Genomic DNA, 24679 nt, shown 5'->3' on the forward strand with positions numbered 1-24679 from the left:
TGCTAGGCTTGTGATTTGTTCTGCATATCATCAAGCGTTGATGTAAGTTTATGAATCAGAAGGTAATATGTTTCTTATGTAGGGTCTGAGGTAATGATCATGGGGAAATCATGCTAAACTGAATGTAAGAATACCACAGTGAATGCTTGTAATTTTAAAACAAAGATATGAAACAGACTATATTCTGTACAGAAGCCTAATAAAAATGGGAAACATTTATTTAGTACTTCATTTATCCAGCTATATGGAAATAATCAGAATGTAATTTTGTGTAGCCTATATTCAGGAAGTTACAATAAAGTGGAAAATATGCCATTAAAAGGTTTTTTCAATAGGGGCTGACAATACCTTTGAGATTGCATCTGTTTACATGTAGACTATAACCTATATAAATCTTGAATATAGTTAAATCGGAATAAATATAACCCTATTCTCAGGGATATTGATGGACAGACACTAATTTTTTACCATTTTTCCTTTTTATGAAGGCAAGTTTTGTATAATTTACAGAATACAATATTATGAATACCATAATGGGTAAGATATAGGCTACTTCTGTATCATTTCATTTAGAACCGTTTGGATGAACCAATGTACAAGAATGAATCAGGTTGTTTATAACAGAGAGCACGGTCTGTTTGGGATGAATCAGACTTAAAGCTATTTTAAAATATGAGAGAAACAGAATCGTTTAAGAAGAACCAGATTACTCGTATGAATATGACTTACAAGAAAGCTTAGGTAGACTTGTTGCCTGGAACCTACCGAAACTGATTTCGGACAGGCTTCATAACAGTAGCCTATTTAGGCATCGATCTAATGATCTACAACCAAATAGAGGGAGCTGGTGATAACTAAAGAAATATTTAATAACTTCAATACTAATTTCTTGCTAGAAATTAAAAGTTGTTCCATTTACACAGAAATTAACTAACATTATTCAGACACCATTTAATTTTTTTTGTAGCAAACATTTTCATGGAATCGAACAAACAGGATAGTGGGATAACCAAGCGGCAACCTCCCCGTCTCTCTTGAAACCAACACGGAAGTGAATTAAACTGCAATTCATCGACTGACCGCTTGAGGCAGGCTGCAAAAGTGAGTCAAATCTGTATCTCCCCCATGTTAAAATCCCCAACTTTACAGCAGAAAAAAATATGTTTACAGCCTGGAGCAAAAAGTGGTTTTGGTCTATATAGCTAATTTTGCCCTTCATGACAACTGTGAGGGGGGTGAATTTTTTTACACCTCATCCGTTTAAATTATATTGAGCCTTAAAGTTCTGCATAATTAAGGGCGTGGCCACTTGCGTGACTGGTGGATTGAGGCTGCTATAACTGCTAGCCGACGTTTGTCTCTGTTAACGTCACCCTCAGCTGCTGTACTTGCCATCTCTGCAGTGTTTGTGCTTTTTTCGGGATTATTTCATACAATTTAATACACGCATTATACCTTTGCCCACGCCGTTGGATTCCGTCGGTGTCGAGTATGGAGAGAACAACCAGCGTTGTATTTCCAGTTGTTTTCCTCGCATGCACTAATGGATGTCTGACAATTTCGTTGCTTTTTGGAGTATACTGTACAGGCTACACTCATTATGCGGTACCGTTGCTCTCAAACTTTTAAGTGTTAAATAAAAAGTACCGTGAGAAAATCCTGCAGGTGTCAGTGCTTTCTCTCCGTCCATGCAATAGATACACACCCTTGAATGAGCGCGGATTTCTAGTGCATTTACTTGAACTTCTTAGGTAATATTTTTGGTTTAACCCATTTGAGAAATTGAGAAGCGGCCAAAATCAGATTTTAAAATCAACTGAACTGAATAAAGCTCTTGATGAACTTGACGTGCGATGCCGCACTGACTGACATTTATGCGCATGAATCACTGTCACACGCACAAGCTCAGAGCAATATTGTAAGTTACTGCATGATAATACATTTTTAACTAGCAGAATAATAATGCATCCCGATACACATAGTCTCACTTTTAGTTACGTCTTTTAATTATTATAGTATTTTGAAGGGCAAAAACATGAACTTTAACTATTGGCTTTACTTCTACATTCAGCTGTCACTTTAGCACTAGGCCAGTAGTATAGCATTAGTACCTCAGCTCCACCAACGCTCCGCCTCTTTGCCCATTTTCTTTTATCCGGGAGTGACGAGAGCTGACGCGATGCCAAGATGGCGACGGTTGGCCCCGCCTACTTTAGGCTTCAAAAGCACTCTTCAGAAACCTACGGGTGACGTCACGGACACTACGTCCATATTTTTTTACAGTCTATGGGGATAACACAGGCAGTGAAGGATCTATTGCGATATCCGAAATCAAATTCACAGCACTCATAAAAGAGTAGGCAAAAAGTCACTAATATTGACCTAATACTTCCAAATGACCTAATACTTCCAGAGGTTCTGAAGTGTGCATTTGATGGACACTTTACTATCCATGAGGCCACAGGAGAGGATTTATGAATGGCAGTGAAGCGACACAACTGATGGTCAAATGATAATGACAACACGGCGGATGTAGTACGTTCGGATTACATTCATAGACTACTACAAACATAGAATGCACTTTTTTAGCGGTCGCAAAGTAATTACTTATTCAAACTAAGTAACTCAAGAAAGTAGCCTATGCGATTCCAGACGCAGCCTATATGTTCTATCTTGCGGGAACAATTGGTTAGCGGCACAAATCCATTGAGATAGTTTGTACAGGTTGCGTTCATTGCTGGAGTGACTGAGAAGGGTCCACTGTTATTATAAAGTACGAGAGCGGCATCTAGAGTCGAAATAAAAACAATCACTGATGCCTCATGGAGTTTTTGACACGTGAAGCTGCACACTGCATGGAGAGGGACAGATGCAGATTTAAAATGTAGACAACGAAAAGGTATGTATACAGTAGCCTACACTACACGTTTTCATATCATTAAAGTCATTAATTTGTTGACTTAGTGTTTGCTGTGGCCTTAAAGGCCTCATGTCATGCCTGTAGGTCATTCTGTAAATCGATTACTCCTAAAAATGGTAAATATCGTCCCAACCATTTGCGGTTACAATTTTTTTTATATTACATTATTGGTCACAATAATATGTGATGACTCATGATTAAATTATGTTTCACATAATCTTATCCTCTGATACTGCATGCATTGCCAGTAGAAGATAAGCCAAATAATATCTACCTTTCCATCCCTTAGAAATGAACAGATAAGTTTTGTTACCACAAACAAATTGTGTTCCTTTAGGAGCAATAAGTGTTTATAAGCCGGTTCAGAGCCGGTGCCTATTTGCGAACCAGTTCTTTGTGTTTCGACAGCCAAAGAACCGGTTCTCGGCCAGGAAAATTGGTTCCAAAGCGGCACTAACTCTTTGCTGGACTAGAACCGTTCTTTTACCACGTCATGCTTACGTCGGGGGCTGGGGGCGGGGTTTAGAACACAAATGTGTTCTAAACGTCTTCTTCTGACCCCAATATAGGATCGCAAAGCCAGGAGAAACATTTGCAGAATGATGATGTAGTCCGCCGTTGTAATTGTTATGCTTGAAGTTGGTGCAAGTGTTTCTAGCTAAGGAGTATGGTGACGTACACAGTGACGTAACAACCTCTTTCGCTGGGCTCTCTAGTCAGTGAAAAACAAACAGGTTCTGAGAAGGTTCGCAAGTTGAACCAACTTTGAACCAGCACCAGTTCCCAACAAGTTCTTTTTTGGTGGAAAAGTGGTATTTGTTGTCTCAACAATATGGTATTCTATGCCCTAGTATTTACTCTACTTTAAAGTTGTCTGTCAGGTTTAACATTTTGATACTAAAATCATCAGTTGGATCAAACTATTCACTTTGTTGAATTGTCCATCACTAAAATCAGGGCCATGCCCACCATTGAGGTCCCCCTAGTTTTCCAAGGTGCAATAAAGGTTGTGAAATAACATTAACTCATTTTAACAACAACATTAACAAATATTGCATGGCGCCAAGATAACCGTCCTTCTCATCTGAGCTGTCAGCGGTCGCTGTCTTCACATGCTATTGGAATGATCATAAATTCAGGTTTCCTAGTTAAAAACTAAACATGAACACCCTTATGAAAAAATCATGTTGTGTCCCATATTTCTTCTTTCCTAAATTGTCTTTGCTTGGTGATCCTATAAAAGCGAGTAGTAGTTTTCTGTCATGCAAGAACAGCCAAATCAGAATTAGCCAAATCTCATCATAGTATATTTTGGAGAACAAATTTATCATGCAGTCACAATTTGTTATTAATTAACTTGCAGTTAGTGAATGCAGGATAATAGAGAGCACGGAGAAGAATAAATCAGACACCAAAGAAGCATGTGTATATGTACATTTAACGAGGATCTTCAAAAAGAGTTTAAGTTATTATGCACAGTTAGTTGTTAAAAAAAGAACTGTGAAAAAAGTGGTATTGCGCAAAATGACACACCAGAAGCGGTCTCTCTCAGACAGAGCGTGATCCCAAATTCAGTTTGTCAGGATTTGGGACTGAGGAGATGAGGCGAGGACTCAGGTGCAGGAAACAAGGGCTGTTTTATTAATAAAAATAAAATAAAATACAAACAAAAACTACCAAGGGGGAAAACAAGACAGACTTGGACTTGACAGCATGGAAACACACAGTGTAGATGAGACAACAACCCAACACAGGACTGAAAACACAAGGAGAATAAATAGGGAAGCAAACAAAAGAGGGCAATGAGGGAGGACAGGTGGGGCGAATGAATCAATAATCAGGTAACAAGATGGGCGGGGTTAGACAATGACAGGAGAGCACATGGCACAGGGAAACATACATGACAAGCCATGTGCTCACACCAAACATGAACATAAAACGTCTCGGTTACGTATGTAACCCTAGTTCCCTGATAGGGAACGAGACGCTGCGTCAAACGCTGCGGGAACGCCCCTGCGTTGTGCGTCATGAAGCACGTATGGAATCAGCCCAATGGAGAGATGAAACGTCATAGGCGGGTGACGTCATCGACCAGGAAACTATAAAGCACCCCAAAAACACAAGCGCATTAGCTTCTGATAGGCTTGAAGGAAGCGCTAACGGGAGTGCCGGGAGTATGGCGGAGCGACGCAGCGTCTCGTTCCCTATCAGGGAACTAGGGTTACATACGTAACCGAGACGTTCCCTTTCAAGGGAACTTCGAGCTGCGTCAAACGCTGCGGGAACGCGAATACCCACGTCGCCATAGGACCAAATGACCGTCATGTGAGACTAGCGCACAGAGGACGAGAGCACCTGTGCCCCAGGGGTAGAGCTTAAGTCTAGGTCATAGAACTTAATAAAAGTATGCGGTGAAGACCATCCAGCCGCATCACAAACATCACTCAGGGAAACCCCCGACAAAAGAGCTTTAGAAGCAGCCATACTCCTGGTAGAGTGAGCTCGGACAACCAAAGGTGAAGGCTGGCCAGCCGACTCATAAGCAAGTGAGATAGCCTCAACCACCCACTTGCTCATTCTCTGTTTAGACGCCGGACACCCTTTCCTGGGTGGCCCGAAACATACAAAAAGTTGTTCTGATTTCCTCCACAGGGCAGCTCTGTGGACATAAGCGTCTAATGCCCTAACAGGGCAGAGTGAATTAAGTTTCTCCTGGTCCGATGACATAAATGGAGGAGGACAGAAAGCCTGCAGAACCGTAGGTCTAACAATATTAGTAGGAACCTTAGGAACGTAACCTGGTCTAGGATGCAGAAAAGCTTTAACCATGCCAGGTGCAAATTCCAGGCACGAGGGTGAAACCGACAGAGCCTGCAAATCTCCGATTCTTTTTAGTGAAGAGATAGCAAGCAAAAAGATAGTCTTAAAAGTGAGAAACTTCTCGGGAACTTCTTCGATAGGTTCAAAAGGAGCTAGGGAAAGACCTTCTAATACAATGGCCAGATCCCAAGTCGGCACCCTCGTACGAACTGCTGGCCTCAGCCTCAAAGTGCCACGGAGGAAACGAGTTATAAGCGGGTGTCTCCCAAGAGAAACTCCACTGAAAGGGACGTGGTAAGCAGCTAGTGCCGCCACATACACCTTTAGTGTGGAGGGGGATAACCCTGTGGAGAAGCGCTCCTGCAGGAATTCCAGCACTGCACCCACTGGGCAGTTAACTGGGTCCTGCAGGTGTTCTCCACACCAAGAAGTGAAAAGTTTCCACTTCAAGGCATAAAGCTTCCTCGTGGATGGAGCTCTGGAGTTAAGAATGGTCTCAACAACCTCGGTTGAGAGACCGGAGTCTATGAGCTGGGCCCCCTCAGAGGCCAAGCCCACAGTTTCCACAATTCTGGGCGGGGGTGAAGTATCGTGCCCCCCGCCTGGGAGAGTAGATCCCTCCTGACCGGGAGCTCCAAAGGAGAACCGTCCAGGAGAGAAATCAGGTCCGCAAACCATACTCGGGCCGGCCAGAACGGGGCTACTAGTAGTAGACTGACCCCGTCCCGGCGGACCCTCTCCAGAACTCCTGGTAACAGAGCAATCGGGGGAAAGGCGTACAGACGTGACCTCGGCCACGGCTGCACCATAGCATCCAACCCCAGGGGGGCTGGAAGAGTGATGGAGAACCACCGATGACAATGAGTGGTCTCCTTGGAAGCGAATAGGTCCACCTCGGCGCGACCGAAACTCAACCAAAGGAGCTCCACCACCTCGGGGTGGAGTCTCCATTCCCCTGGCCTCGGCCCCTGCCTCGACAGGGAGTCTGCTACCACATTCAAATACCCAGGGAGATACATTGCTCTCAGAGATAGTAGCTTCCCTTGGGACCACAGGAGGATCTGACGGGCCAACTTGTAAAGCCGGCGAGACCGCAGGCCCCCCTGATGATTTATGTAAGAGACCACCGACGTGTTGTCTGATTGAACTAACACATGATGGCCTCTCAGGTCTGTTAGGAAGTGTTTCAGAGCCTGAAACACAGCCAACATCTCTAGACAATTTATGTGCCACGAAAGATGATGATCCTGCCACAGACCTTGGGCTGGGCGACCACTCATGACCGCCCCCCACCCTGTGAGGGAAGCATCCGTCGTTAGCGTTATGCGACGACAAAGAGCCCCCAGCACAGGACCTTTGGATAGGAACCAAGTTTCTCTCCACATGACCAGAGCACGAAGGCAGCGCCGCGTGACTTTGAACGTGCGGAGCGGATTTCCCCTCGGGGAGAATCCCTTGGTCCTGAGCCACCACTGTAGCGGTCTCATGTACAACAGGCCGCAAGGTATAACGTTGGACGCTGCTGCCATCAGACCCAACAGTCTCTGAAACTGCTTGACAGTGAGTAGCTGGCCTAGCTTCACTTGTTTCACAGCTGAGAGAATCGAAGCGATGCGGGTCGGAGAGAGTCGCGCCCGCATCGATACCGAATCCCAAACGACACCCAGAAAAGTGGTCTTCTGGGAAGGAGATAATACACTTTTCTTTGCGTTCAGCCTCAACCCCAACTTTCTGATATGAGCGAGGACGACATCTCGATGCCGAACCGCCATCTGCTCGGTCTGAGCTAAAATCAACCAATCGTCGATGTAATTGAGAATACGAATGCCCTGAAGCCTCAGAGGCACTAGTGCTGCATCCATGCATTTCGTGAAAGTGCGGGGAGATAAAGCTAGGCCAAACGGAAGAACCCTGTACTGGTACGCCTCGCCCCCGAAGGCGAACCTCAGGAACTTCCTGTGTTGTGGAAGGATGGACACATGGAAGTATGCGTCCTTCAGATCTATCGTGACAAACCAGTCCTCGGACCTGATTTGAGACACGATCTGCTTGATAGTGAGCATCTTGAATTTTAGCTTCCCTACCGAGCGATTCAATATGCGCAGGTCTAAAATTGGACGCAACCCCCCATCCTTCTTTGGAACGATGAAATATCGGCTGTAATAACCTGACTCCAAACTGGGAGGAGGAACCCGTTCTATAGCCTCTTTTTGAAGGAGCGTTTTCACCTCTTGTTCCAATACCAGAGCCTGCTCGGGGCCCACCACTGTGTGCAGAACCCCTCTGAATTTTGGTGGACGACACCTGAACTGGATAGCATAACCCTTTTCTACTGTCTGCAGGACCCAATGAGATATTTTTGGAAGGCTTTTCCACTCTGCCAGAAATTCTACTAAGGGTACCAGCCTCTCGAGACTGGCCTCTGGTGTAACTTGAGCAGCAGACGCAGCGCCCTGTAACGGCGCACCGGCAGGGAACAACTGGTCTGACCGCTCTGAGACCCTCCTCAGAGGGAGCGAGCGTCCCTCGGGAAAGCGCTCGCTGGGATCGTCTGTGCCCCGGCATAAAGGCGGGGTTGGCAGAACGAGCCCCTGAGGGCACCGAGGAGGAATGGGCACCGTAAAAAGAGGTGAACACCTTTCCGCCTCGGTGGGGACCACCCTCAGCATCCTGAACGGCTTGGCGTCAGGACTTCTTCTTAGCCGAAGCCTTCTTAGCCAATATAACTGTCCTCAGATCAGTTCTACTGGGAGAAGGCTTCGGCTGAGAGTGTCGCGGCTGAGCCCACTGTCCAGCAGGGGGAGCACGAGACGCGACACTCTGCCTCTGCTGCGCTCTATGTGATGAGCTCGAAGACGGCCGGGGCTGCTCCCGCCCAGCAGCCCCAGGGACATGAACTTTAAGGGGAAGAAACTTTTTAAAAGCTGCAGTTTGTTTCTTTTCTTCTTGGAATTTATCGATAACTGAATTCACAGCATCACCAAACAACCCCATGGGAGAAAGAGGAGCATCTAAAAGAAAAGCTTTTTCTCTCTCTTTAATATTAGTCTGATTTAACCACAAATGTCTTTCTGCGGCCACCAGAGCTGCCATAGAACGACCCATTAATTTGGCCGATTCTCTGGTGGCACGCAGGGATAAATCAGCAGCCTGACGCAGTTCGCGAACTACGTCAGTACTGACCTCCTCACTCTCACTCATGTCCCTTAGCAGATCAGCCTGGTATGCCTGCAAGATTGACATAGTATGCAGACATGACGCAGCCTGACCTGCTGCCGAATATGCTTTACCCACCAAAGCCGAAGTGTTTCTTAAAGGCTTGGTGGGTAATGCCGGTGCCTTAAAAGATGATGCTGCTTCGGGGGAGAGATGGCTCGCAAGCGTCTCTTCCACACGAGGCAACGCACCATAACCATGAGCCTTGGCTCCCATAATATTAGCGTATGTTGAAGTCTGGGGACTAAACACTCTATATGACACCGGTTTTCTCCATGATTTCGACACCTCGGTGTGGAGATCATGGAAAAACGGCAGGCACCGGCGTGGAGGCTGCACACGTGACGGCAAAAATCTCTCATCCAACTTTGATTTAGAAACAGACTCCTGTCTAGTCACTGGCCATTCAATATTAAGTTTTTCAACAGCTCTTGTTAACACCTCCATAAGCTCATCACTCTCAGGAGTGTGGGGTGGCGAATCCTCCACATCTCCCTCAACACTAACAACATCAAGTTCCTCAGAACTGGATAGCATTGGTGCCTCAGCCCGAGCGGAAGAAACCGCAGCGCGTGCTTCCGAACCCGGGACTGAGGCACTGGATCTCACAGGTGAAGGGAGAGATAAGGCAGAGCCCGTCTCAAACCCCGCTGTGAGATCCATCTGCGATCCCCACGATAAGCGCCGCCGCTCTGCCTCGGCAGAAGCGGGACCCGAACCGCGGGGAGCGCGCACCGAACCGCTCTCCTCAAAGAGCGACCGGCGGGAGCGGAGCGTCCTTAACGGCAAACGCTCGCAATGCTCACAGTCTGCTCCCTCGAGAGCAAACTGGGCATGCTGAACTCCCAAACAAACAACACAAAGATCATGTGTATCCCCGCTCGTTAAATAACGCGAGCAGGGAGGAACACACTTTCTAAACTGCTGTTCGTCCGCCATAATCTCTCAATATATATATATATAGGGATAAATTGTTTGTGTGGTGCAGGGTATGTAAGACAGACAATATCACACAGGGACAGATTCACATGTAGCGCGACTGAAAGCACAGAAGCTAATGCGCTTGTGTTTTTGGGGTGCTTTATAGTTTCCTGGTCGATGACGTCACCCGCCTATGACGTTTCATCTCTCCATTGGGCTGATTCCATACGTGCTTCATGACGCACAACGCAGGGGCGTTCCCGCAGCGTTTGACGCAGCTCGAAGTTCCCTTGAAAGGGAACACAAGCACATGGCCAGTAAAACAAAGCCAAAATCCACTTTTCTCAGGATATAATTTTTATGTCTAGTAATTTGAATGTTGTATTCGAAAGGCGATGCAAAGAAATTACTCATTGCTGGGTGTTAGATTTTTTTAGAGTCACTTATTTGCTTTAAAAATTATTTTAAAATGTAAATTACGTCATACACATCCGACGGCCAGAGATACTGCTTTACGGCAATCCTTCAGTCACTTTGGTGCTTTCAGGCTCTGCACTTTCTTTTCTCTCGAGGCATCAACAACACAGCTGACACAGCTAAATACACGTGCTAGAAGAGTTTTAGTGTTGTTGTTTTAAAAGACCACGCCGAAAATACACACACACACACACACACACACACACACACACACACACACACACACACACACACACACACACACACACACACACACACACACACACACACACACAGACACACACACACACACACACACACACACACACACACACACACACACACACACACACATATACGTGACCCACCGTAAATTCAGGTAGGCTTTGACAATTAACACAGGAGCACATACGTTTTTCGTCCTTGCGAAATGAGAAATAGGACAACCCTTGCCCAATATTAGAACAATTTATCTTTGCACAGCTGCAATGCATTTTTCTCCTTTTTCAATTTTTATTGATATTATGCAGTATTGAGCGGGACATTGGCTGTTGTTGTTGTTGTTTTTTTAAGGTGGCAATACTATAACATATGTATCCTGTATTTCCTAAAACAAGAATAACACAACAAGTACTCAAATTCAATTTATTTTCCGTGTAAATTTTCTTGTCCCGCTTCGGATGCCACGATGCCATCAAGCGGTATCTATGGTCGTAATTAGTCCTTCACTGACCAATCAGCGTTCATTAGCAGAATGCTAGCGTGTAATGGGCAACAACAACTCAACCTGTAAGAAATCGAAGGACATAAGTACTCGTTCATTCAACTTTCGACCTATAACCCATGTTGAACTTGCAAAGCCTACAATCAAATCTGAGATTTCTCAACGGCAATCGGGTGAACGAGATAAAGTTAGCCGTCTAGCTCCAGACTCCCATTCATTTTGCACTCAGGGCGATCGCCCCCCAGTGGAACTCTGGTGGAACTACAACCAAAATTCAGTACAATAGGGCTTAATAGGAATAGGGAGTGAACAGGTTCTCCGAAGAGGGGCTCTGATACAGTGAATTATGGCTTAAGTGAACATAAGCAGAGTGAAAACCAGCTGTGTCCGTATATTAGATCCTAGCATTCAGTCCTAAAGTGACAGCAGCCTATAATACCTGTCTGTGTCATTAATGTTAATCAAACAACAAAAGATGTTACATAAATGTAGGCCTATACATGTTAAATAAACCTACTGTACCTAAAAAAAAAAAAAAAGTTTATTTAATTAATAACTCTATTGTATTTGTCCTATTGTTTGTCCCTTTCCATATTCCACCATGAGAAATCTGGTCTGCTTATGTTTTATACAAAGCGAAAATAGCCTGTATGTGACAGAAATTTAAGAATCGTCCGCAAACTGATCTAGATAGCGCAGTGAATGTTTACATGGTTGTCAATGAATGGACACTGAATATCATTTTGACTTTAATAAGATTTTCCCAAGGCAAGAATAAACCTGATGTCCTCCATCTTTCCTTTTCTTTCTGACAATAAAGTACTTGAATGTGACAAGCTCGTAATAACGTCTTCAGAACTGGGAAGTAGGACATTTCCGATAGCGCGCACTGCAAAACCTCAAGTGTTAAATTATCACTGCCAGTGTTTATATAATCCACACTGGATTATATAAACACAGGTAAACTGATTGTGTTCATTTAAAGGCAGCATAACACCACACATTAATGTCAAAATATTTGATATGACCAATCAAATTAAAGTAGGCAGGTTTTATGTTAACAGAAACTGCTGATTCTGAATGCTGATTACAAATTCCAGCGCGAAGCTTTAGTAAATGATCATAAAGTGCGAGATAAATTCACATATAGGTAATATATTTGTCTGCTGTTTTACAATATAAATGTTAAATGACCAACAGAAATATTTTGGGATATAAACTAATACATTTTTAATAAATGTTTAATTTAGCTATTTTGATTGAAAATAGGCTATAATTTGTAGTGATTCATTACCATTTGTAACTGTGACGAGACAAGAAACATTAACAAAGCTGTTTTTATGAGGCATAAGATTAATAATGAATGTGCATGCACACTCTGAAACAAATCAAAGACGGATGAGAAGCATGGAAACGGAACAAGTGAATAAGACACACTGAAAATGCACAAAACATTACACATGTCGCTTATGAAACAACAGTAACCCAGTAAACAAAGCAACTGTACTTTCTGTTTCTGAACAGCATTTAAATATTTCAAACAGCCATTCTGATTTTTGTATTTGCTTTGGTGTTAATATCACTGCACCAAATACTTAAAAGTCTACTTAAAGACATAATAGGCTATTTATTTTTGAACATTTCTTTACACTTAAACATTTTTTACATTCTGGGCTAAACCATGCCCTCGATATTGATTGAAAATGTCCTCCATAGCAGCTTTCATTGTCCAAGGACTTTGCTTTATTCTGCATCATATCTTTGCCCTGATATTTAGGCCCTGGTATTTAGGTCTGTTATTAATATTAGCTTTATTTGAGAATAGTATAAGTCCCAATTTGCATAGCTAGCAAGATCATTGTGTGTGTGTGTGTGTGTGTGTGTGTGTGTGTGTGTGTGTGTGTGTGTGTGTGTGTGTGTGTGTGTGTGTGTGTGTGTGTGTGTATGTGTGTGTGTGTGTGTGTGTGTGTGTGTGTGTGTGTGTGTGTGTGTGTGTGTGTGTGTGTGTGTGTGTGTGTGTGTGCACTGGTCTGCGCACTGGTGGCAGACATCTATCTCAAGTCGTTAGTCTCCCTATAAGAATTCATCTTCCTCTCTGTGTGAAAAGTCAAAAAGCTCCAAAACAAATGTTCGGCAACCTTCTTAAGATCAGCTAATCAGCGCAATGCTAGCAATTCTGTTCAGACGAAGATAACCAAGGTAATTGCTGATAATTAATTGCTTTTTATTAACAACTTTGAAATATGAAATGCATTTTTGTATACTTTATAATTTTGTATTTTTTATGCAATGCAGTGATTTTGAGTTTTCTGTTGTGACAGCTCTGTTCGCAACACCCTTGAGCCAATTTTGCAAAACCCCACATTGTTTTTTAGTCTATCTACTGTAAATTGCTAGCATCAATTTGTTCACTTGCGTAATTTTGATTTTCATTCCACCTCATCTACTATGCCTGTCGTCTTTTACCTCCACTCCCCCATCCTGTTCAAATGAATATTCACATGCACACATGTATATGCAGTATTCTCACACTCAGACACTATTCTCTGACTGTTTCCTGGCATGATGCCAAGCCTTTTTTCAAAGGAAGGTGGGGCTGTTACCCTGCCCATATGCAAATGAATCTCATTTTGATTTAAAGACAGCTGCAAATTTAATTAGATTCTACAGCAGAGAGAAATATCATGTCGGTTCTCTCTGGAGGGGAGTGATTTGCTTGAATTAATGTTTGCCAGTCTTGCACTTGTAGTAAACACAGGGATGAAGAGCAAGGTATGTTGTTGCAGATCTTTTTTGAAAGGCAATGAGGCGTATCTTTAGAACATCACTGATGAAAAAACGCTCTTGCATCGTTTAAGGAGGTTTGGAGCATTAAAAGCCCAAATAACAAGATAGTAGAAGCCTAAAAGAGCTGTCTTAAATAATAAGCACACAGATTCTTTAAATAAGAGTCAGCCTCCTTCCCTCTCTATGATAATATTAGTTCTTTAACAAATGCAAAAACATATGCAGGATCAACATTTTACTGGTTGAGAATGTTTAAAACAGATATCCTAGAACCATAGGGAACCATAGAACCATATTTATTATTATTATTATTATTATTATTATTATTATTATCATTATTATACATATTTTTTTATGATATCAGTATTTTGGGTAACACTTTATTTCGATAGTCCACTTTAGACATTCTACTAACTATAAGTAACTTTGCAGCTACATGTCAACTAACTGTCATTAGAGTATTAGTAGAGTGTCTGCTTAATATCTGCTAACACTTTTTTTTGTTGGTCCCCCAACAGATATTCCACTGACTATTAACTTAGCAACTACATGTCAACTTGTTCTCGGAACCCGAACCCTAACACCTAACCCTAACCTAACAGTCTACTGACAGTTTACTACAGCCTACTAATACTCTAATGACAGTTAGTTGGCATGTAGTTGAAAAGTTACGTATAGTTAGCAGAATGTCTAAAGTGACTATCGAAATAAAGTGTAACCGTATTTTGTGTCTCCTAGTTTACACCATTCATCTGGTTGGCATTAAATTAACAAGTTCAAAACTGAAAGACTTTGAGAACTCACATTTTTCAAAATCCAGCTGTCAGTCACTGATTTCAAAAAGTGCACATATAAAAAGAATGTCATTGCAGTCAGGAGCTTTAAATATTATAGACAGAGTGATATCATGCACTTTCAACATTTGCTGAAAAATAATTAATTCAATGGCCAAATGCCCAACTAAAGGGCTTTGCTGCATTAATCATAGACGAACGGATCTATAAATGAACCTGCTCTCCAGAAAGATTTGTGTGAATGATTTACTGTTTTGTGTAGTGTCTTTTAATTCTAATAATTTTTATTTTTGATACTGTGGATTATTTTGATAAGAACCAACTGTCAATGTAACCTCACCTACATACAATATTGGGTCTCTATAAATTGGTAATTTGAAAATTGAAATGACTGTGTACATGATATGTCGATAACAACAACATATTAGTTTTACAAGAATATTTCATAGTTTCTTCATCGGCTACCACCCCTCCAGCGTGCACATGCAAATGAGCACCCTTGAAACAAAGAGCCAACAACCGACCGTCTGCTTGCGGCCTCGCGTCACCAAGGTCAGATAAATCCCATCACATAGAACCTCTTTCACCTAGATATCATCATATAGAGACCGTGTCTGTTCCCCGAATTTGGAAATCCAAAAAACGTCCAAACCGATCTAAGGTTAAAAATGTAAGTGATATTCAACAAATACAAATAGATATAACACAGATGAGCAAACGATAAAGCTTGGGTTGCTGAATATTCAATCCCTTACTTCAAAAGCGCTCATAGTTAATGATATGATTTCAGATTATAACCTAGATGTGGCTGTGTATGACAGAAACCTGGCTAAAACCAGACGATTACATTACTTTAAATGAGTCCACCCCCCATGATTACTGTTATAAACGTGAACCTCGCCTGAAAGGCAAAGGGGGAGGTGTTGCTGTAATTTATAGTAATATTTTCAAAACCACTAAAAAATCTAGTTTTAAATATACTTCTTTTGAAGTGTTGGTGCTTAATGTAAAAATATATAATGTAAACGATAAATCAAGTTTGAGAATTCTGCTGTCAACTGTATACAGGCCACCAGGGCACCATAAAGATTTTATCAAAGAATTTGCTGACTTTCTATCAGAATTAGTATTGACTGCAGATAAAGTCCTAATTGTTGGTGATTTCAATATACATGTAGATAATGGAAAAGATGCAATGGGATTGGCATTTAAAGACATTCTTAACTCTATTGGAGTTAGACAACACGTGTCAGGACCTACTCATTGCCGTAATCATACTCTAGATCTAATATTATCACATGGAATCAATGTTGATGCTGTTTAAATTCTGCAGCAGAGCGACGACATCTCAGATCATTATCTAGTCTCATGTAAATTACATTTAGCCAAGGCTGCAAAGCCAACTCCGTGTAACAAGTATGTTAGACCTATCACTTCTGCCACTAAAGATTGCTTTATCAATAATCTTCCTAATCAGTTTCATCATCTCAGCATCCCAGATAGCTTAGAAGAACTTGATATTGCAACAGAAACTTTTAACTCTCTCCTTTCCAGCACTTTAGATACAGTTGCTCCGTTGCGCTTAAAGAAGATTAAAGAAAATAGTCCAACGCCGTGGTACAACGAGCACACCCGGGCCCTTAAGAGAGCAGCCAGAACAATGGAGCGCAACTGGAAGAAAACAAAACTAGAGGTATTTCGGATTTCATGGAAGGAGAGCTCGATTGCTTACAGAGAGGCTTTAAAAGCTGCTAGATCTGCTTATTTTTCAACCCTATTAAAAGAAAATAAACATAATCCAAGGTATTTATTTGAAAAAGTGGCTACACTAACGAAAAAGAAAGCTTCAAGCCCAGAAGTCCAAGAAACACAGCAGTAATGACTTTATGAACTTCTTCACTTATAAGATTGATAATATTAGGGACAAAATTATAACTATGAAACCGTCTACTACAGCATCGCATCAGGGAGTGCATTATAGTCTCCCTGAGGTAAAATTTGATTCATTTGTTGCCATAGGAGAGGAAGAATTTTGCAAACTCGTTAATTCATCTAAATCGACAACATGTATGTTAGACCCTATACCGACTAAACTACTGAAAGAGATGCTTCCAGAAGTCATAGATCCTCTTCTTAACATCATTAATTCGTCTTTGTCTCTAGGATACGTACCAAAAACCTTTAAGCTGGCTATGATTAAACCGCTTGTTAAAAAAACACAACTTGATCCTACAGAATTAGTTAATTACAGGCCGATCTCAAATCTACCTTTTCTGTCAAAGATACTAGAAAAGGCAGTGTCCTCACAACTGTGTTCCTTTTTTGAAATAAATGGTATCTGGGAGGATTTCCAGTCAGGATTTAGACTGCACCATAGCACTGAGACAGCTCTCATTAGAGTCACAAATGATTTGCTCTTATCATCCGATCGTGGTTGTATCTCTCTATTAGTGTTACTTGATCTTAGTGCTGCATTTGATACCATTGACCACAACATTCTCTTAAATAGACTAGAAAACTATGTTGGCATTAGTGGAATTGCATTAGCATGGTTTAAATCATATTTATCTGACCGCTATCAGTTTGTAGCAGTAAATGAAGAGAACATTACAGTAAATTATCGATCACAAGTTCAGTATGGCGTACCACAAGGCTCAGTACTAGGACCGCTGCTGTTCACTCTGTACATGCTACCTTTAGGAGATATCATTAGGAAACATGGAATTAGCTTTCACTGTTATGCTGATGATACTCAGCTCTATATTTCTTCCAAACCTAACGAAACTCACCAATTCACAAAATTATCGGAAGGCATAGTTGATATCAAAAATTGGATGACTAGTAATTTCTTACTACTAAATTCTGAAAAAACAGAGATTCTAATTATTGGACAAAAAACTTCCACACGTAATAACCTAGAATACCGTCTAACACTGGATGGCTGCTCTGTTAAGTCTTCGTCATCAGTTAGGAACCTGGGTGTGCTCTTTGATACCAATCTTTCATTTGAAAGTCACGTGTCTAGTGTCTGTAAAACCGCATTTTTCCATCTTAAAAATATATCTAAATTATGCTCTCATTATATGCTACGTCATATGCTCTCATTGACAAATGCGGAACAACTAGTTCATGCGTTTATGACATCAAGGCTAGATCATTGTAATGCTCTACTGGGTGGTTGCCCTGCACGCTTAATAAACTAACTACAGCTAGTTCAAAACGCAGCCGCTAGAGTTCTTACCAGAACCAGAAAGTACGACCATATTAGCCCGGTTCTGTCAACACTGCTTTGGCTCCCTATTAAACATCGTATAAATTTTTAAATATTGCTGATTACTTACAAAGCACTAAATGGTTTAGCTCCCCAGTACTTGAGCGACCTCTTAACGCATTATAGTCCTTCACGTCTATTGCGATCTCAAAGTTCTGGCCAGTTGATAATACCTAGAATATCTAAATCGACTGCTGGCGGTAGATCCTTTTCCTATTTAGCACCAAAACTTTGGAACAATCTTCCTAACATTGTCCGGGAAGCATTCACATATCACTCTATAGACTTCTATAATTCAATATTAGGCTGCTTAGAACTGGTCAGCCGGAACTGGGAACACTTCCCTTAAATCCTGATGTACTCGTTACATCATAAGAAGAATGGCATCTACGCTAATTTTAGTGTCTTTGTTTATCCCGAGGTTTTCCCGCAGCCTGCCGGATCCAGGCCGTTTCCAGATCTGACGAAGGACTTTCGCCTGGACCTGATGACAATGCAGTGCTGAAGAGCCAACTAGCCTCTCCCTATGGTGGATCCCTATACCACTCTACAGATAAAGCGTTGTGGAACTTTTCGGTTTGCGTACCTACCCAAAGTGATATGATAAAATAAAATTCTGCATCAAAATTTATAGACAAGACAAGTAGTTTGTTTAGGCATTGTTTGTAAGGAATTACAAACTTGCGCACATATATTCAAACGCACTTAACTATAGAATCAATTCTTAATGCACATGTGAACGCCATCAGCGTCTATCACAAGTTCACGTTTAAAGTCTGTTTAGAGAGAAACGGTGTCGTCTTAGCGCCCCCTAATTTAATAACAAATGATCATTTAGACGGAAGTGAATCAATCAAAACTAACTTTAGCTGGAAAAAACATTTTTCAAGAACCACTATAAAACCAAACCAATCTCTGTTACCTTAAATTATATGTTTATCTCTGTAAAGCTGCTTTGAAACAATCTACATTGTTAAAATCGCTATATAAATGAGGATGACTTGACTTGACTTGGCTGCGTGACAACGCTTTGGGAACGCCCCTGCGTGAGTGCGTCATGAAGCCAGAGATGCTCACAAGTCTCTGAGCTAGAGTCCAAGTCAAGTCTCAAGTCTTTGAGCTAGAGTCCAAGTCAAGTCTCAAGTCTTTGAGCTAAAGTCCAAGTCAAGTCTCAAGTCTTTGAGCTAAAGTCCAAGTCAAGTCTCAAGTCTTTGAGCTAAAGTCCAAGTCAAGTCTCAAGTCTTTGAGCTAAAGTCCAAGTCAAGTCTCAAGTCTCTTGTGGTTATAATAAGTGTTGCATCACGTACAGCGACCCATCCAGGCTGCTTAGAACACTGCATAGCTATTAAGGAATTCAAAGCATGTAATATGTTATTATGACTCCTTTATCTAATAGCATACAATATCAGCTTTGATTTAGGTATATAATCAGTGTAAACAGGCTATTTCAACATGACAAAAACACCAAGAATACTTTACTTTTAAGTTAATATCTGTATCTGTAAAAATTGAGGTTCTGAAGAAAAAGGACTCTCATGTCTGTTGCTGAATTATAATGAAAGGCCTTGGCTCCTATTGTGCTGGCTCTGTGGAGCCATTAGACCAAATATAGAAAATGTTATAGCCTACCTCACAGCACTAAAATTGACATAGTGCAAAACATCACAGTAGCTAAATGCAAAACACTATTGCAACCAAATGATGTGAAATACATGGTTCATATATTTGTGGCGGCCCGCCACACATTGATTTTCGTTTTTTTTTTTTTTTTTTACTAAGCCTATTTAAAATCGTATTTGATTGCAGAGCGCCGTAGCGCATTCGCGCAGCACTACCTCTCGCACGTCTCTCTCTCTCTCTCTCGTACACCCACCTCTCGCGCTCTCAGAACACCATGAGGTGCACGCGCGCAGATACCCCATATTTTGCATTGAGCGCTTCTTTTGTTTGGCCCGTCTTGTTTGAAGTTTTTAAACCCAAAGCTGACGATGAATGGCACAGCAACGGCCGGTGCAGTCGACATGTTTGTTTGTTGTCCTCTCATGTGTGGCCGCGCGCGCGCACGTAGTACGTGTTATGTAGGCAGGTTTTAGGTAACGGGTCAGAGGGAGGGGAATAACAGGGTGCTCATCAGACGTTTCCTAAAAATAAAAATTGTTCACGAGTCCCGCAGCTCGAGTCCGAGTCGAGTCTGAAGTCTTTCGAGGACGAGTCTCAAGTCGAGTCTGAAGTCACTGTGTGTGCGACTTAAGTCGCACTCGAGTCCGAGTCTCAAACTCGAGTCCCCATCTCTGCATGAAGCACGTATGAAATCAGTCCAATGGCGAGACGGAACGTCATAGGTGGGTGACATCATCGACCAGAAAACTATATAAGCACCCCAAAACACAAGCGTGTCAGCTTCTGATAAAACTGAAGCAAGTGCTCACTGGCATGCTGGGAGTATGGCACAGACACGCAGCGTCTCGTTGCCTTCAGGGAACTAGGGTTACATATGTAACTAGAGACGTTCCCTATCAGGGAACTCGAGTTGCGTGACAACGCTATGGGAACGCTAATACCAACGCCGCCATAAGAGCAAGTGTCCGTCGTGTGAAGTCAGAGCGCACATTCGGACGAAAGCAACTGCGCCCCTGGAGTGGAGCTGAAGTCAAGATGATAGAACTTTACGAAAGTATGCGGTGAGGACCATCCTGCCGCATCGCAAACGTCCTGAATTGATACTCCTGACAAAATAGCCTTAGAGGCAGCCATACTCCTGGTTGAATGAGCCCGGACAGCCAAAGGAGAAGGCTGACCGGCGGACTCGTAGGCAAGTGAGATGGCCTCGACCACCCACTTGCTCAACCTCTGCTTAGAATACTGGACAGCCCTTCTTAGGGGGTCCAAAGCAAAAGAATAGTTGTTCACTCTTTCTCCACAGGGCAGCTCTGTGGACATATGTGACCAGTCACGGAAACTAGGGACACAAGTCGGTTCTGGGGCATTTTGAGTTATTCATAGATTCTGAGAGTGTAATATCCAAGCTTTCCAACGATGTGTAACATGTGGAAATCTGATAATATTTGGAGAAGTTGTGGCCATTTTAAAGTAGGCACTTAAAAAAGCTCAAAGAGGAGAAAACGAGCTAAAGATTGTGCAGTTCTCACCTGTCTCTGCTGCTGGGGGTGACAATAGGGCTCATTTACATCTCATTTAGATAAGCCATACCCCCTGTAAAGCTCCTCCATGTGCTTTACAGCTTTTTTTACACTTCGAATGAGTGCACTTCTGCCGCACTAGGCGAAAAACAATTGTGCTGCCCCTCTATTTGCAACGTACCAGCAACAACACACAAAGACCAATAATGCCATATAGCCTGCATATAACGCGAAACCAGCAACAACACATAAAGACCAATATGCCATATACATATAACGCAAAACCAGCAACAACACACAAAGACCAATATGCCATATAGCCTGCATATAACGCAAAACCAGCAACAACACACAAAGGCCAATATGCCATATACATACAGTATAACGCAAAACCAGCAACAACACACAAAGACCAATATGCCATATACATATAACGCAAAACCAACAACAACAAACAAAGACCAATAAGCCATAGGCCTACATATAGCGCAAATAGTACGCAACGCTCGTGTGCCCAAAATGTCAACAATATTAAAGTTTATGTAGGAGGCAAATGCCTGCTGGCATTTTTCTTTAAGCAGTCATTTCTGCAATTTTCCAAATAATCACATTTCACCTCCTCAAATTACTGTTGCAAATCTCTTTACACCACTTTCTTATGTGCGTATACACACACAAATGAAATGTCCGCAAGCACATTATATCATCAGCAGGTTCAGCATCTTAAATAACGACTAAAGAGCAAATGAAGCTTAACTTACATTTCAGAAACACGCACGGCAGGCCTTCATCGCAGCAGCAAAGGTCTTAACTGCACCCTCTATTTCGATTCTCCGTCACATATGAAACAGCCAGCCACCGCTGTCAGCGAGCCGAGCCGCCGTATTGAAGCACTGAGGGCGAGCGCGCTGCGCCCATACCTCCGGTTCAGTTTCCCGAGCCCACGAAGTGCGGCGAAAACATTTTCGGTGTAACTGCCAGACGGTTCATCTCGTCTGCGACAATCTTTGCGGCATCCATCTTCATTGAATTTTGATATCAGAGAGAGCTGACCAGAGCACAGCATAATAAGTAGCCATGTGGTTGACTTGGAGGGCGGGGGCAAAAGCGCCGGGTTATTCAGTATGGAAATACACACAGACAATGACACGCCACGCCCCTACTGCATACTAGAATCTCCGAAAACAAGCAGATTTCAACCTCAAAATGTAAGCTTTTAAATATACCAATACTGCTATCTCAAACATGGAGAGGCTTCTTCGTGATTTCAATTAACAGATTCTCCAAAAAATTGAAAATCACCAATTTAAAAAAAAAACTCTTCTTTCTCATTTTGCTCGAAAGTTGTGCTGCCGACTTGTGTCCCTGGTTTCTGTGACGGGTCACATATGCATCTAGAGCCCTAACTGGGTAGAGCAGATTTAGTTTCTCTTGGTCCGACGTCAAAAATGGAGGAGGACAGAAAGCCTGCAGTACAATAGGCCTGACCACATTAGTAGGAACCTTGGGAACATACCTTAACCATGGAGGAAAGCCTTAACCATGCCGGGTGAAAATTGAATATCTCCTATTCTTTTTAATGAAGATATAGCAAGAAGAAATACAGTCTTTAGAGTGAGGAATTTCTCAGAAACCTCTTCAATGGGCTCGAACGGTGCTAGAGAGAGACCTTCTAGAACAACCCCAAGGTCCCAGGTCGACACCCTCGTGCGAACTGCTGGCCTCAGCCTCAGAGTGCCACGAAGGAAACGGGTTACAAGTGGGTGTCTCCCGAGAGAAGCTCCACTCAAAGGGACGTGGTAGGCAGATAGGGCCGCCACATACACCTTCAGTGTGAAGTGGGATAACCCTGTGGAGAAGCCCTCCTGAAGGAATTCCAGCACTGCACCCACTGGGCAGTTAACTGGGTCCAGCTGGTGTTCTCCACACCAAGAGGTGAACATTTTCCACCTCAAGGCATATAATTTCCTAGTGGCCGGAGCTCTGGAGTGGAGGATGGTCTCCACGACCTCTGTCGAGAGACCAGATTCTATGAGCTGGGCCCCCTCAGAGGCCAAGCCCCAAACCTCCATAGATCTGGGCGGGGTGAAGTATCGACCCGCTCGCCTGAGAGAGAAGGTCCCTCCTGATTGGAATCTCCAGGGGAGAGCCGTCAAGGAGAGAAATTAGGTCCACAAACCAAACTCGGCCGGCCAGTACGGGCTACCAACAGTAGACTTACCCCGTTCCAGCGAACACTCTCCAGAACTCCTGGAAGCAGAGCAATCGGGGGAAATGCGTACAGGCGTGACCTCGGCCACTCCTGTACCATCGCGTCCAACCCCAGAGGGGCTGGAGGACTTAGGGAAAACCACAGTTGGCAGTGTGATGTTTCCCTGGATGCAAATAGGTCTACCTCGGCACGACCGAAATGTTTCCATTGGAGCTCCACCACCTCGGGGTGGAGTCTCCATTCCCCAGGCCTCGGCCCCTGACTCGACAGGATGTCTGCCCCCTGATTTAAATACCCCGGGATATAAATCGCCCTTAATGAAAGAAGCTTCCCCTGGGACCATAGAAGGATCTGGGGAGCCAGCTTGTATAACGGCCGCGAACGCAGACCCCACTGATGGTTTATATAAGAGACCACCGATGTGCTGTCTGACCGGACAACAACATGATGACCTCTCAGGTCTGGGAGGAAGTGTTTCAGAGCCTGAAACACCGCCAGCATTTCTAGACAATTTATATGCCATTGAAGATGATGGTCCTGCCACAGACCCTGAGCTGAGCGACCACTCATGATCGCCCCCCAGCCTGTGAGAGAGGCATCCGTTGTTAGTGTTACACAACGACACGGAGCCCCCAACACAGGCCCTAGGGACAGAACCAAGGTTCTTTCCACATAGCCTGGGCACGGAGACACCGTCGCGTGACCCTGATCTTCCGGAGCGGGTTTCCCCTCGGGGAGAACCCTTTGGTCCTGAGCCACCACTGCAGTGGTCTCATGTAAAGCAGGCCGCAAGGTATAATGTTTGACGCTGCTGCCATCAGACCCAGAATTCTCTGATATTCTTTTACAGTGAGTGACTGGCCTAACTGTGCCTGTTTGACGGCTAAGAGAATCGAAGCTATACGAGCAGGACACAGACGTGCCTGCACCGTCGTCGAATCCCAAACCACGCCAAGAAATGTGGTCCTCTGTACTGGAGAAAGCACACTCTTCTTGGTGTTGAGCCTCAACCCCAACTTTTTTATATGGGCGAGAACGGCATCTCGATGCCGAATTGACTGATGCTCCGATTGAGCTAGAATCAACCAATCGTCGATATAATTTAAAATGCGAATGCCCTGGAGTCGCAGCGGAGCCAGAGCTGCATCCATACATTTCGTGAAAGTTCGGGGAGACAGTGCTAGGCCGAACGGAAGAACCCGATATTGGTACGCTTCGCCCCCAAAAACGAACCTCAGGAACTTCCTGTGTTGTGGACAGATGGAAATATGGAAGTATGCGTCCTTTAGATCTATCATGACAAACCAGTCCGCGGACCTGATCTGTGACACGATCTGCTTGAGAGTCAGCATTTTGAATTTGAGCTTCCCTACTGAGCGATTTAATAGGCGCAGATCTAAAATAGGACGTAACCCCCC

The 24679-nt window shown here is 43.2% G+C and overlaps 1 long non-coding RNA gene across 1 annotated transcript in view; it reads right to left on the minus strand.

Annotated features, from left to right (window-relative positions):
• LOC143706765 (uncharacterized) overlaps positions 1-24679 on the minus strand; it is a 613694-nt gene that overhangs the window by 282776 nt on the left and 306239 nt on the right. The gene's annotated exons all lie outside the window — the stretch shown is intronic.

Source organism: Siphateles boraxobius, unplaced genomic scaffold (genome assembly GCF_051911475.1).
Source record: "Siphateles boraxobius isolate OS27281-9 unplaced genomic scaffold, OSU_SipBor_1 41, whole genome shotgun sequence".
In the NCBI taxonomy this organism is placed as follows: Eukaryota; Metazoa; Chordata; class Actinopteri; order Cypriniformes; family Leuciscidae; genus Siphateles; species Siphateles boraxobius.